A 16,622-nucleotide genomic window follows, 5' to 3' on the forward strand; every position below is an offset into this window, starting at 1 on the left:
TGTCTTTTCTCTCTTTTTTTTTTATCTTTAATATCTACTTTCTTGTCTTTTCCTACTGTGAATTCTCTTTTTGTTTTCTGAATTTTTTGTCTTTAAGGGATCCTTTTTGGTTGTCATGACCACAGTATCTTTTTTTTATACATGTGGGGATGATAATGATAGTTAATTTTTTTCCTTATACTTAGTCTCTGTGTTCTTCAAAATGCCTTTTTCTTTCTGTATGTTTTTCATTTGTGTGGCATCTGTCTTCCATGGTAGAGGTATTTCCTCCAGGGTCTGGTAATCAATCCTTGGTTTTCCGTTCCTGATCGGAGCTGATGCTGGGAACTTGTGAGTGAGTTTGTTGACTTGGTGCATGGCTAGAGAACTCTATCTTGCTCATTGTTTTCAAAGCAGTTCTAGTGTCAGAATTTCACTTTTTCCTCTTGGGCTGGTCAGAATCCCAGAGGAGGCTTTCCAGTCTCCTATCTGAATGGCAAAAACCTGGTTCCTGTGTCCTTGGAGTGAAGGGAGATTGTCTTGGGGTATTAGTATAAACTCTTCATTGTGTTGAGTCACACTGCACTGTATTGTTGAACAAGGACTTTCTTTTCCTTTATCCTTCCCAGCATTCTAGCCTCTTGCTGGAGGTGGGAAGAGGCAGTTGCTCTGCAGTGGGCAGTGGTGGGGAAGGGATCTCTGGAGCTCTTATGGCTTACTGAACAGCTCTCCCACAATTGTTTGCTGACTCAGAATTTGGTCTTCTGTTAACTCAGAGACTATGTCTCATCTTTTCTTCAGCTTCCAGTTTGTTCTTCTTGTTCCTTCTTCTGTTCTCCTTTTCTTGTAGGTTTTTAATTTTTAAAAAGACTCCTTAATATGGTTTTAGTGGAGCTTTTGGGGAAGCATGTTTTGATAGGCATGTTGACTCTGAAGTCATCCAGTCTCATTTTTAATAGGCCACTCCTCCAGAGGACTTTACCATATCTACTGTCACACTCACTCACATGACTTGGTTAGGTCCCTCTTTGTAGGTGTCCCAACACTATTTATTTTTTTGTGTGTACTTATTCTCTTTCTCATTAAATCAATGCTCTAAAGGGCAAGAGTGTCACAGCTCTACTCCTGATGTAGAGAGCCTGAACTACTGCAGGTGCACCAGAGTTATACCTTCAATGAATAGATTGTTTCTGATGTTGAACACCAAATCACAATGGAAGAGGGTATGTCTGATTCCTATCCTATTTGATTTAGGAATTCAAGGTCTGTAGATCCAAACATTGTCTCAATTCTATTTTGGTAAATGCATTAGAAGATATTATCTTTTAGAAAAATAAACCTCTAATGGTATGGGATGCTAGAATTCCTATTTGTATTATTTGATTCATGAGTATTAGCAAGGAAATAAATCTATGAGCACCTTCAACTGTCCTCTATCTGTGATTTTTTTCTTTCAGTTAATATACACTAATTATAGGGCGTTTCATATGAATGCTGTGGTGTCTTAGAAACTGCTCTCTTGAATATTAAATATTCTTTAGCTTCTTCCCAATGTACAGCTGTGGAAGTTAAATGTCAACCTTAGAAGGCAATGAATAAGAATGAGTTTGCTCAATGGACCAAAATATGTGCTTTGACTTGTAAGAGAAAGGCTATAATCATAATGTAAATTTGAACTTCAGGTTACCTCTTACAGAAAAAAACCAGAATATAAATGTATAGCTTTGTTATTAAGGAGGCATTAGTCCAATGCACTCATCTTAATTTTTAGATGATATCCATTATGTTGTAATGGCATGTGACTTTCTGTTTCTTTTGCTCCTAACTGTGACTTTTGCTTCACTTTGCACCAGTATGAAGACACCATACTTTTCCTCTGTGATTGGTAGCAAACATCTCAGTGAAACTCATCAAAAATCAAAACAACTACAATATTTAATACTGATAGACTTGCCACTCCTACTTTAACTAGAGAAAAGGGCTCTGTGAATAACTTCTTCCTCATATGCCACAGACTAAAATAAATGGGGAAAAATTATGACATAGGGAACAGTTAAGTAGAGACGAAAAGTGATTTCAAAGACTTAAACTTTAAACATGACATTTATAGACTTTGAGGATGGATTGAGCTCATCTAGAACTTTAGCTATTGTTTCCCCTGAGAATTGGTCACATTCCCGACAATGAGTTTCCAAGGAGTTAACATTGGCCAGTGATGGGACTGCTGAGAGTTAAGGAGGCTGAAAGTACATTTTTTAAAATGTCTAATTGACACAGGTGTGTGTGTGTGTAGGGAGTCTGGAGCATACATTACTTTTATTCCATGGGTAGTGACAGCAAAGTTATAAAAAAGTAATGGGAGGCACATTTCCTTTAAGGCACATAAGAAAGGATGATGAGAATACCAGCAGAGGGAGTATGATAATTTACATTTCTTTTTGCCCTCCTATCTGATTTTTAAGCACCTCAAATAAATTTAATTTAAATTTGAAAATACTTTTTATAAGGCATGAGGAACTAACTCATTAATTTTCAGGAGCTTCCTGAATATAAAATCATTTCATCTAATACAAAATCATTTCATGATTTGTCCATAAACCTAGATAGCTAAGTCATTTTGAGAAGTAAGGGTTTTGAGAAGTAAGAGCTTTGAGAAGTAAGGGTTTTGAGAATTAAGGGTTTTGAGAAGTAAGGTTTTCTATGTAAAAATATCTGGATCGTGACTGTGACCCTTCAACAAACTGCTTAAAATTAAAACAATAGAACAAACAAAATAAAAACTATGCCAAGTATATCCCATATTGAAAGGGAGATGTAGTAACAAATACAGTTTTATGTGAAGGTCTTATTTCCCAGAAGACTTCATTTAAATACAAACCTGTAACCTTGTATCATCCTCAGATAAGGGTCCACAGGAGAAGTCAGTTTTTCTTCATAGGAAAATAATTGCAAATACTCTGCCAGAGTATTTTTTGTGTGAGAAGCAAGTCCACAGGAGCTAGAATAAGTGTGAGGGGAGTCCAAGAGTACTGAGCATCCATTGGAACATAGAAAAGAACACAAGGTAGACTTCACACAAGGTGAGCCCTAACTACTGCATTTTGTCATTTTTACCAGATTTCATTGCTTCCTGGTGGTAATATATATTTGTTAAAATTCTACCACATATGTGTCTTGCTTCCAGAATTCATTCAAACACGTACATGATCCTCATGGTATGAGAAGAAAGAAATTCATAGTGTATTGGATCTCTGGTAGCTTTTGTACATCATGAGGTTTTCCAGAAAGAACACAGGATGGGAAAATAGGAAGGGATCTACTTCTGAGCCTGCACTAAACCTACCAGGTGACCTTGTGCTGGTTAATAACCCTCTCTGGGCCCTAGTTGTTTCCAACTGGAAAATGAGGGGATTGAACCAAATGATCTGTAAAGTCCTTCCCTGTGTTAAAATTTTATGGCTCTAAGGAGAAAGTCATCTATGGTCACATAAATGGGCAAGTTAAATGAGGCCAAAAAGTAGTTCAGGCAGTTAAGTGTTCATTGTTGGCAGGAACCACTTCTCCATGTGTGTGGAGTGGTCACTTCACAGTAACTGTTTGAGCTCAGGCTAGAGTTTAAATCCTTTCAATTTATTCCTCTCACTGGGACATTTAGCATCTATAAAGTCTTTCACACACGTCAGAGGAAAGAGACAGCATATGAATTGTATGAGGGTTTTTGTTTTCATTTTTTCTTTTCTTTCTCAAAGTATAGTACACAGCAATTGTTCTCTTTTCTACTTAGGCATTTGTGTGGCGACCTGCCTCTTGGTAAAATACTACTCAGTTGTTGAACATATTTCCAGAAGGAAAAATAAAATTTCAAAAATTGTCCTATGAGGATGATCAGGAGGGGGATAACAACAAAGAAAATTTGAAGAGTATGGTGTGTTGGAAAGGCTGTGGAACGGAGTGAAACAAACCTGAATACCATTCTTGAGTCTGCATCTTATTCCTTTATTTTTTTTAAAAAACTTTTATTATTCATATGTGCATACAAGGCTTGGGTCATTTCTCCCCCCTGCCCCCACCCCCTCCCTTACCACCCACTCCACCCCCTCCCTCTCCCCCCCTCAATACCCAGCAGAAACTATTTTGCCCTTATTTCTAATTTTGTTGTAGAGAGAGTATAAGCAATAACAGGAAGGGACAAGGGTTTTTGCTGGTTGAGAGATAAGGATAGCTATACAGGGCATTGACTCACATTGATTTCCTGTGCGTGGGTGTTACCTTCTAGGTTAATTCTTTTTGATCTAACCTTTTCTCTAGTTCTTGTTCCCCTTTTCCTATTGGCCTCAGTTGCTTTAAGGTATCTGCTTTAGTTTCTCTGCGTTAAGGGCAACAAATGCTAGCTAGTTTTTTAGGTGTCTTACCTATCCTCACCCCTTCCTTGTGTGCTCTCACTTTTATCATGTGCTCAAAGTCCAATCCCCTTGTTGTGTTTGCCCTTGATCTAATGTCCACATATGAGGGAGAACATACAATTTTTGGTCTTTTGGGCCAAGCTAACCTCACTCAGAATGATGTTCTCCAATTCCATCCATTTATCAGTGAATGATAACATTTTGTTCTTCTTCATGGCTGCATAAAATTCCATTGTGTATAGATACCACATTTTCTTAATCCATTCGTCAGTGGTGGGGCATCTTGGCTGTTTCCATAACTTGGCTATTGTGAATAGTGCCGCAATAAACATGGGTGTGCAGGTGCCTCTGGAGTAACCTGTGTCACAGTCTTTAGGGTATATCCCCAAGAGTGGTATTGCTGGATCAAATGGCAGATCGATGTCCAGCTTTTTAAGTAGCCTCCAAATTTTTTTCCAGAGTGGTTGTACTAGTCTACATTCCCACCAACAGTGTAAGAGGGTTCCTTTTTCCCCGCATCCTCGCCAACACCTGTTGTTGGTGGTGTTGCTGATGTTGGCTATTCTAACAGGGGTGAGGTGGAATCTTAGTGTGGTTTTAATTTGCATTTCCTTTATTGCTAGAGATGGTGAGCATTTTTTTGTGTTTTTTGGCCATTTGAATTTCTTCTTTTGAGAAAGTTCTGTTTAGTTCACTTGCCCATTTCTTTATTGGTTCATTAGTTTTGGGAGAATTTAGTTTTTTAAGTTCCCTATATATTCTGGTTATCAGTCCTTTGTCTGATGTATAGTTGGCAAATATTTTCTCCCACTCTGTGGGTGTTCTCTTCAGTTTAGAGACCATTTCTTTTGATGAACAGAAGCTTTTTAGCTTTATGAGGTCCCATTTATCTAAGACCTATTGCTTTTTTTCTGCCAGCATTGATTTTGTGGGGCAAATCACCATCTTCACCCAGTGTAATTCAGCCAGGCCATATGATGCAGGGGATGATTCTGTTCCCCATTCCCACCTCCCCACAAGCCCAGGTGTTGGGCCCATCAACCCCATGCCAGGATAGTAATTGGAGTTTTGGAGACAAAGCCCTTCCTGCTCCCAGTTGCAGGCTCAGAGTACGTCTAGTTCATGGAAAGTATCTGTCAACTGAGTTAAACAGAGATATAGAAAGAGACATTCTGTTTATGTGATCTGGCTTTTCTTTTCTTATTCAAGTTTGAGCTGAGTGTCTATAACTTATAACTGTAAGAGTAATGGTAATAAAAGCAAAGACTTACATATGGAGCTTGGTGTGTGTTTCACTTACGCTAACTCATTATTCCCTACAAGAACTAAGTTTGTTCTTCTTCTGCATCCCACAGGGAGTAAAACAGATGCACACAGAAGTCAAGTGACCAGTTCACACTCTGCAGCAAGATTGAATAGACACCGTGACACCAAAGCTCTTGACCCTACACACTCTTCTGTGCTTTCTTTCTGAACGATAGGCCAACTAGGATAATTCTGACATGATTCACTGCTATCATTTTCTTTTGCAGATATGGAGGTAGTAACTGCTGCAGCTAGTCAGGCAGACCCCAAGCACTGTAGCATTGAGTACATAGGAGGAGATTTTATTATGGAAATCAGTTCATATGATTATGGAGACTGAGAAATGCCCCCACCTACTGTCTAAAAGCTATAAAATTAGTAAAGCCACTGGTGTAATTCAGGTAGAGGCTGACAGTGGGACTCTTAGTCCAGGTGTGTAGGCATGAAAACTTCAGGGGATGCTACTGGTTTAAGCCTTAGAATTCAAAGGCCTGAGAACTAGAGCAGGAGGAAATGGATGTTCCAGCTCAAGAAGAGAATGAAAACATGTCCTTCCTCTTCATTTTTGTTCTGTTTGGGCCCTCAGTGGATTGGATGCTCACATTGGTAGGGGAAAGGGGAATCCTCAGTGGTCAGTCTACTGAATCAAAGCTAATCTCTTAGAGACACCTTGAAGACATATCCAGAAATGTTTTGCTAGCCGTCTGAGTATCCAGTTAACACATAAAATCAACAATCTCTAGCTTCCAGCTCATAAGGAAAATATAGTTAAAAAAAAAGTTCTTTAACCTTTTTGAAATTTCTGGAATCAAGTTTCCCATCTTTTAAATAACCTGGGCTACTGGTCACTCAGATGTGCCCAGATCCTGGCTTTTCACTTTTCTCCTGTAAGGCAGGGGTCCTATCACCAACCTGGGCTCCCTGAAAGGGGTGGCTAGGCTGGAGCTGAGTGATATTGGTTTTCTAGCTGGTAAATTTGCTGAAATGATCTCAGAGTCATCCTACACATTATTTCTCCTTGCATTACTCCTGCATATGGGGACTCCATCCTTAACTGATATATGTGGAAGCCAAATGGCTGGGAAGGAGGAGTAATTTTCCATACGTTATTATATGGGTAACGTTATAACTCAGGTCCTGATCGTTTGGTTTTAGCCTTAGTACAGAATTGTTTTAATGGCTGGTAACCATATCTATTTCTATCATTGCCTGTAATTCAGTTAATTTGGTAAGAAAATTCCTGTCAAAGCACATGACGTAGTGCCCATTAGATCTAAAGTTTTGGCATGACAATGGACTGATGGCTGACTCACACCATCATTTGTTCTTTATCAGTTTTTATTAGATTTTTTTTTTGGTGGTATTGGGGTTTGAACTCTAGGCTTCGTGCTTGGGTACTTGCTAGGCAGGTGCTCTATCACTTGAGCCATTCCTCCAATAGTCTTTATTAGCTTTCATTTTATTATTATAGCTATTTAAGTTATACCTACCAAGTCATGTTTCTTTGGGGTTTCAGAAGTGCTCAATGAGGCCCTCAAGAATTATGAAGCTAGGCATATCTAATTTACCTGTTATGGTTGTAAGTCTCTACAGGTGGCCCAACTTCCCTTCATCTGTGCACCTGCATGCTGCTGTTCCCATCAAAAGGCAGAAGTTATTTGACCTCTGCACCAGGACTGACCTTGTGACTGGTTGTGATGGGATGTGGCAGAAGGGAGGCTCTGGGACTTTTAAGTATAGACCTTAAGAAAATTGGTGGTATCTAGTTTCTGATTCTTGGACTCCAGCCGATAGGCTGTGAAAATCCCAAGACACACGGAGAGGTGACATGGAGAAGGAAAAAGGACCTGTATTTGGCAGTTACAGCTGAGCTCTCACACAGCAGACAAAAGGGCTGCAACCATGCGAGTGAGCTGTCTTGGATATTATGGCTCATTCAGTCCCTCAATAATAGCACTGTACAACATCACATAGAACAGAAAAACCATCCAGCTGAGCCCAGTCATCCACACAATAATCAGAGATGATAAAATAGTTATTTTAAGCTACTACCTTTTAAGAAACAGCAATATGCAATTGAAACAACCCTCATATATCTGAATACATGTTTATATGGCTACTTCTTCCAATATTTGACTTATAGGTATAGTTTTCATTATTGCTAATCTATCAGAGATGCAAACAGTACAAATGTTTGGGACTTGTGATCCAATAAAACAATGTGATACAATAATCAACTCAAGATGGATTAAACACTTAAAAGTAAGTCCTGAAACTATAAAACTCCTAGGAAAAACAGGGACAAAGCTCCTTGACTTTGGTCTTGACAATAACTTTTTGGACAGGAAACAAAAATGTAAGCAACAAAAGCAAAAATAAGCAAGTGGTTTAATATCAAACAAAAAAGCTTCTGTACAGTGAAGAAAAAAATCTACAAAATGAAAAGACAACCCATGGGTTGTGAGAAAATATTTTCAAACCATATATCTACAAAGGGATTAATATCCAAAATATGTAATGAACCCATATAGCTTATACCTGGTTTAAAATGGGCAAAGAATTTAAATGGACATTTTTCTAAAGAAGATACACAAATGGCCAATAGATATTCTGAAAAGGTGGTTAGCAGCATTAATTAGCAGGGAAATAAGAATCAAAAGCATAATGAGATATCACTGCTTACCTGTTAGGATAGCAAGATAACAAGTGTTGGTGATCATGTGGAGAAATGGGAACTTGTACACTTGGTAGGAATGTAAAATGGTGAAACTGTTATGATGAACAGTATGGAAGTTCCTCAAAAACCTACAAATGCAACTGTCATATGATCCAGTAGTCCTATTTCTGGGTATAGTCAAAGGAAGTGAAATCAGTGACTTGTAGAGATATGTGTACACCCATCTTTATTGCACCGTTATTCACAATAACCAAGGTATCCATCAATGGGTGAAGGGATAAAGAAATTGTGGTAGACATACACAGTAGAATATTATTCAGCCTTAGAGGAGGAAATCTTACTAATTGCGACAGCATGGATCAAGCTGGAGAACATCATACTAAGTGAAATGTAGAAACAGAAAGAAAAATACTGCAGGATCTCATTTATATGTAGAATCTAAAAAGTCAAATTCACAGAAGCAGACAGTGGAATGGTGGTTGCTAGGGTCTGGAGAATAGAGAACGGGGCAATATGGACCAAAGTACAAAATTTTTCAGCCACAGAGAATGAATTAGCTCTAGAAATCTAATGTACAGTTAGAGACTATAGTTAACAATACCCTGTTGTATACTTGAAATTTACTAAGAGAGTAGATCTTAAGTATTCTTACCACAAAAAATAAAAGGTAACTGTGGAGAGATCAGTATTTTAATGAGCTTGTCTGTAGTGGTCAGTTCACTATATCTATGTGTATCAAACATCACATCCTATCCCATAAATATGTGCAATTTTTATTTGAAACAGCAACAACAGCCAGACATGGTGCACACCTATAATCTTAGCTAATCAAGAGGATTACAGTTAGGGGCCAGCCCAGGCAAAAAGTTAGTGAGGCCTTATCTAATGAACAAGCCAAGCATGATGGCACTTGCCTAATCCCAGCTAAGTGGGAGGTATAGGAGGACTGTGGTCTGAGGCTAGTGGAACTGACTTGCCACCAACTTTCCCCTCCCTCCCCTGCCCCAGGAGGTCAGATCTACTCCTGGCTGCTGCTATTTAAATATTTTTTCTCTCTTTTATTGATAAATCTTTTAAAATTATGACTTTAAAAAAGGGGTTGGTGGAATAACTCAAGTGGTAGAGCACTTGCTTAGCAAGTACAAGGCTCTGGAGTTCAAACCCCAGTACTTCCCAAAAACAAAAACAAAAAAACAAAACAAAAATGATCAGCAATAACAAAAAGCCAGAGTAAGAGGTAAAGTTTTTGAAAATGTCATGATTATGGAATGTATATTTAAGCCCTACATTTTCTTTCATCTCATGTACATTAATAATGAGATAGTCTTACTAGTGTTACTCTTTATAATACTGAAAGTTTGTGTAGTCGTCATAAAAATTGATTGCATTATTTATGACTACATAAACTCTTCAGTTGGTCCCAGTGGGTAGTACTACACCATGCATCTTTGAGCTACAGAGAACTTTCCAGAATTACAGAAATCTTTGCTGATGTACATATTTAATCCTATTCTATATCTTGGTGTTTACATAGTTTAACACACAAGCCTCACATTGTTCTTTCCAATGGTTTCTAAAAATTATTAGGCTTGAAGAAATTATATTTTTCCCACATAAATGAATCAATTCTTTGAACAGAGACATTTAATGAGTGCCTACTATGTCCTATGAAAAGTTAAAGAGACTAGCACATTTATCTAGTATGTGAGACAGGGAAATAATAAATACACACCATCCGTTGCTCATTGCTTGAGTACTATGAGGTGTGCGTTCTTTTCCCAGTTGTCTAGGTTTCCTATTGGATTGTTTAAAATATGCCTCTCTTGGGATTGGTCAGATTCTAGAAGTGAGCTTGAAGTGGTATCTGCCTCCCTTTGTGGTGGGAAGGTCTTCCTGTGATGTGTGCCTTCTGGCATGTGTACAGTTTTTACCTATTTTCTCATTTCATAGTGATTTAGCCCTCCCAATTTAAGTTCCCTTCTCAGTTGTCCCTCCCCCAACATCCACAAACTGATATGCATGCAAGCAGCTAGGGTTAAATGCCTTGCCTTGAGAATGGATCACCACTGACTTTATTTCTAACAGGGGATAAGTCTGTAGTGATCACAGCGAAAGTTGGAGAGAGATGTTAGATCCAAGCAAGCAGGGCTTAAAAGCCATATTATGTTAAAGGATTTTGGATTTGATCATGCAGGTGACATGAAAGGTTTTTAGGCATGGGATGGAAGTGAGATTTGTGTTAAGAAAGCACAGAAGAAGTTGACAGGTGAACGAGACTGCAGTCAGGAGACTCGAACTTCTCAAAGCAAGACATGACATGAGGGCCTGACATTGTGGAGGGAGAGAAGAGTACAGATTTAGATGCATTAAGAATTGGCATTTCCTTGCTGAATGATTAGTTGTATGGGCAAAAAAGACTTCAGGTTAGTTCCTAGACTTCTGAATTAGGCAACTGGAAGAGGATGATTTAATGAGGTAGAGCCAATGATCGGGAGGAAGAGAAAGTGTCAGAGGGGAAGTGAATATTAGAGACTGGAGTGTAAGATCACTGATTCAGTCCCAGCTGCTGACATAAAGTATCAGAAGTGGTTCCTCTGCCTCTACTATTGACCCTTTTAATCCATTCTCCACTGACAGTTTGCATAATTTCTTTTAAAAGCAAAGAGAACTATGACCTTCCACTGTTTAGTTAACACCATTTTAGTATTGTTTTCTGTTCTCTGGTTCATGAGCACTTACATGTATCTGATCCTGAGCTATGGCCCTATTTCATTTAGTTCTCATTGTTTAAGACAGATACCACAGCTATCCTCATTAAAAAAGGGGGACATAAAGGCAAAGTAACTTTCAAAACTTCCTTACCTAGGAAGCACCAGAGCTGGGTTTTTAACTTGCCCGGTCCATTAGATGGCAGACCGTGTTTCCTGCTTGAATGTACATGCTGCTCCAAAATCCTCCAAAGTACTTTCACATGCATTACCCTCTGTGCCATTCTTCCTAGCAATCTTACAAGGTCATTTGGGTGGGGCTGTTCATAATTGTATAGAGGAGGAAATCAAAGCACAGAAGTAATCAAGGAATCTGATTCCTCATTAGTTAATTAATCCGTTCATCTATTCTATAAATATGTATGGGACAGATACAAATGGGAAAAGTGTGACTTTCTCAAGGCTTCATGGCTGCTTAGGGACAAAGTGGGAGCTAGAATTTTTGGGTCATAGCTCTCTGGTCTTGATGGGAGGTGCTAACAGCAGACTCAAATTGTCCTCTAATTCATCTTTCCCCTCCATCTTTTCCCCACTAGCTTCTTAGAAGGTGATTTCTAAAAAAACAGGCCTGGCATTAGGTGGTTGTGGAAGAGCTATTAGAGTCCATCTGTGTGACTTCATTCCGTAGGAGGAAATGATGGGCACATCCCTATCCATTTAATATAAGACTTTTTAAAAAAAATGACAGTTGCTGTTAAGAATAGACAGAATTTCCCAGAGTGGTCATAAACTTTCTAACCCCCCCGTGGCTAGACTCATCTTAATAATCGATGCTCTTCTGCTGCCAGTGATGGGATAAATTCCCTGCTTCTCTGAGTCACTCAGCTTCAGAGACTGTGTTGGGACCATGTGACTTGGTGAGTATATGTAACAGACCCTTGTTCTGGCTGCTAGGAAGCTGGATAAGAAATTTTCTGCCCACCTCTCCCACCCTAGACAAAAACAGAAGGGAAGCAGTTGACCTTTAAGGTTCTCCCAAGCCTAGTAATCTGTAACTCTGCGGGTTTGGGTACAACATCTTGTCACCAATTCACATGCTCCCACTGGTGTTAGTGCAGGTGTAGATATTTAACTAATACCACAGCTCTAACAATAACTTCAATATCACACGTCCATCTTACAAAACACCTCTAGTTGTTCTCTCCCTGAAAACTGTCTCATAACTGTCTCTGTTAAGGATTGAAGAGGGCACTTGTGGCAAATCGTGGGTGGGGCTGAGTGAAAGCCAGCTGTCTGACTTCCAAGCCTCCTGGTGAATTTACCAGCATCTGCTCTTCAGTTTTACATTTCCAGAAAGACCATTTTATCTGTGCTTCAGAATTTATCTGACTCATGGAGATTGACTTATGCTCATTAAACTCACAAAAAAAGCCAGAATTCTAATTCGTTAATTTATAATGAGAAATAAAATTTTCCAGCACACTCAACAGCCATATCAGCCTAATAAAAGCATTCTCTCTCTGCAAAGAAACATATGGGAAGCCAGACTATAATCAGGGTGTTGTGCAGTGTTTGGAGTTAGGGCGAGAGGAATTGCATACATGATTATAATGATTAATGGCCTTACTCTCTGATTGTCTCATTGTAAGGGAACTTTTTCAGTTGCGGGTGGCAGAAGCACAATTAAAATCATCTTGTGCAAAAAGGGAATTTATTAAGAGTACTAGAGTACCTTACGGAATTATGGAAAAGTCTATGGCCCAGTCTGCTTTAGGGTTGAATGCAATCACAGCTGAAAAATCTCCAGGATTCTCTTCCTTTTGACTCCAATTGCAGGCTGTGAGAATCAACTTCTTCCATATGGTGGGGTAATTACATTCCTAGGATTCCTGTCACAGAAAGAGTAACTGATCCTTTCCCCTTACATTCTATTAAGAAGGGGAAATTCCAACGGAGATCCCTGACCATTTGTGAACCTGTGCCATGTGGCACTGGATAGGGATGGGAGTAGCGTGGCATAGGTTTGCTCCTGGTAGTTCCAGATAATGACTTAATGTCATTGTTGGCTGCCAATTAGTCTGACTGGTGCCAGATCCAGGGTACCTCTTCCTTAGGTAGATAGTACTGCTGGCTAAGTAGATATGTGGTCTGCACCTTCAGTTCCACAAGGCATTGCTACCGATAGAGTATGAATGTACTCATTCTCTAATTAATATCTTCATAAACATTATGAGGATTTTAAATTACCAATCTAATGCATGGGAAATAGTATTTCATTGTTATTTTACTTTGCATTTCACTAATTACTGGATTAATGACTGAATTTATTTTCAAATATTCATCAGACATTCTGGTGTCTTCTGTGAATTGACTGTTTATAACTTTTGTCCATTTTCCAGTTGGGATTTTTGTCTCATTGATTTATAATAGTTTTAAAAGTTTATTCTGCATACTAATTCTATTTTGGTTACATTTCTAATAAAAATATTCTTCCAGTCTTTGACTTTTCTTATAACTTCATTTATGGTATCTTCTTTTTTCTTAGAAACCTTTTTTTTTTTTTTTAAAGTAGATCATCCAAAGCAACTGAAGACTTGGTCAGCTGTTTTCTCTGGTTTTACATGAAAAAGGAAAAAAATAAAGTAATTGGTTTATACTAAGTTTCTTAGAAACTGCTTAGAAACTCAGTATAAACCAAATATGATATACTTATGATGTTTATCAATTTGTTTTTTAAATTTTTCAATTTAACTTTCAAATCATCATACATTAATAATATGAGGGGATTTTATTGTGACAATTTCATACAAGTGTACAGTGTACCTTGAACAAACTCAATCCCTCCATTATATTTCCATTCTCGCCTTCCTGCCTCCCCCCTTTTTCAAATAGCGTTGGGTGGATTTCATTATGCTGTCTTCATCCTCTTCACCCCTCAGTATCTTTTCCTTTTTCCCTTCCCTCTCCCACTGATATGGTATCTTTTGATCAATAGAAGTTTTAAATTATAATTTTGCCAAGACCTATATGTGAAATGCCAAGCCCTGAAACTTTTAGAATTTCTTCCTTTCCTTTTTTTAGTTGGCAGTCTTTGGGCTTGAATTCAGACTCTTGTGCTTCTTAGGTAGGCTCTCCACCACTTGAGCCACTCCCCAGCCCTTTATTGCTTTTTAGTTATTTTTCAGATAGGGTGTGCGGTTTTTTGCCTGGGGCTTGTCTTAGACCACATGCTCTTGCCTGTGACCTCCCATTTAGCTTGGATGATAAAGGCTGGCCACCACGCCCGGCTTATTGATTAAGATGGAGTCTTACCAACTCCATCCAAGTTCAGGCTAGCCTTGAACTATGTATGATCCTCCCGAACTCCACCTTTCAAGTGACAAAATATATATATATATGTAAATATTTAAATAAGGCTAGCTAGTTATTCCAACACCATTTGGTTTACTCTTTTCTCACTAATTTATAAAGCCATTTTCATTATACACCAATTTCTCATGAGCAGGTTTATTTCTGAGCTCTATATTCTATTCTTTTGCTGTATTTGCATATTCCTGCACCAATCAACATTGTCTTAATTACTTAAACTTTATGTTAATGCTTGACATATTTTAGAGTAAGTGTAACCACTGTATTCTTTGTTTTGAAAGTCAACTCTCCTTGACATTTTATGGAGTTCTATGACTGTTAGGGCTGTTTTTCACGTTCTGTGAAACACCTTGTTTGTATTGGGATTGGCAGTGCATTAAATTTGTTAGCTAGAATAATTTCTATCATGATATTGGGCCATCTCACCCACAAATAACAGAATTATTTTATGTCCTTCAACAAATTTTATAACTTTTTGTAAATGCCCTGTGTATCTTCTGTTGAGTGGATTCTTATATGAAACTTAGAGATTTTGTTACAATTGTGATGATTTTTCCACTTTAATCTTATTTTCTAGTTTCTGGCATTGGTGTATGGGCATACTGTTTTATATAATCATCTTGTATCCAACAATCTTGTTGAAACTTACTTGCTTGTTAAGCTTTGTAGCTTGTCTTGGGTTTTTAAAAATTTAGACAATCTTTTCATCTGCAGAAGATGGAAATTTTTGTTTCCCCCATTCTAATTATTATGCTTATTTTTAAATTGCATTTATAGACTCTGTGGTTCATCATTAAATAGAAAGACTGTAGAGGGCTTCTGTCACTGGTTGGGAATATTTTTGGGAAAAATTTTCATGAATTTTGATTCTCATTCATTGTTCTTCTCATAATAATATACCTATTTCTGTTTAAGTATGTTAGATTTTCCTGGACTAGCAGCAATCATGGATAATTCTACCTAGGGAAATGAGACAGCTGGGAATTTTTTTCAATATCCTAGTTCAAGAGTGCCCTCTTCTGTTAAAACACTGATGTCAAGTTTAATTAATGACACAGGTAGGGTGAGAAGTGGGAGGGAGGCCAGTCTACTAACATTGTGATACTGTCTTGTTGCTCTAAGATCCTTAGTTTCTGGTATTTGATCTCTTATTTTACTTTACCTTCCTTTTTGCCCCACCCTCTTTCCCAGAAGCAAAGTCTTCCCAAACTGCCATTCTGGTCTTTCACACTTGGAAAACCATGGCTCATATTTTCTAATCTCAGACCTGTTTGCAAAGGATTCTTTTTCTGGAGATGATATCCTTTGTATCCTGCCCATCCCCTAAGCACCTGCTACCCTCTGCCATGTTCCATGTAATCCCTGCCTGGTTCTGTTTTACTATGGGCTTTGATCTGGCTCTACTGACTTGGATTGTTCTGCCTACTTACGTGTAAATTGAAGTGTCAAAAGAAAAAATTTTAACAAATTTAGTTTAAAGATCCTAGTTGGCATTTATTTGCAATTATAGAACCAGGCAACACTATATCCTACAAAATGCAATGAGTGTCCCAATGAGCTACACAGAGAAGTGTGGTTTTATAGACAGAGAAAGCTGAAGCTAGCAGAAATGGAGAACAATCCGAGCGAAGTTAGCCAGGCTCAGAAGGCCAACAATCGTATGTTCTCCCTCATATGCAGACTTTAGATCAAGGGCAAATACAGCAATGTGATTGGACTTTGGTCACATGATAAGGTGAAAGCACACAAGGGAGGTATGAGGATAGGCAAGAAACCCAAAAAACAAGATAGCATTTGATGTCCTCAATGCAAAGGAACTAATGCAGAAACTTTAAAGCGACAGAGGCCAATAGGAGAAGGGGATCAGGAACTTGAGAAAAGATCAGTTCAAGAAGAATAAACTTAGAATGTAACACATTTGTATATGGAAGCAATGTTAGGAATCTCCCTGTAGAGCTATCCTTACCTCAACTAGCAAAAATGCTTTGTCCTTCTTATTATTGTTTATACTCGCTTCAACAAAATTAGAGATAAGGGCAGAACAGTTTCTGCCTGGAAGCGAGGAGGTGGGTGGAGATGGAGGGGAGGGGGGAGAAATGACCCAAACATTGTATACACATATGAATAAACAAAAAAACAAAGAAAACCTCAAAAGGTTAGAATAAATTTATACTTAATAAC

The 16,622-nt window shown here is 38.3% G+C and overlaps 1 protein-coding gene across 3 annotated transcripts in view; it reads left to right on the plus strand.

Moving 5' to 3' along the window:
- Cfap95 (cilia and flagella associated protein 95) overlaps window positions 1–16,622 on the plus strand; it is a 94,710-nt gene that overhangs the window by 43,731 nt on the left and 34,357 nt on the right. The gene's annotated exons all lie outside the window — the stretch shown is intronic.

The sequence above is a fragment of the Castor canadensis genome, chromosome 13 (assembly GCF_047511655.1).
Source record: "Castor canadensis chromosome 13, mCasCan1.hap1v2, whole genome shotgun sequence".
Taxonomy (NCBI): Eukaryota; Metazoa; Chordata; class Mammalia; order Rodentia; family Castoridae; genus Castor; species Castor canadensis.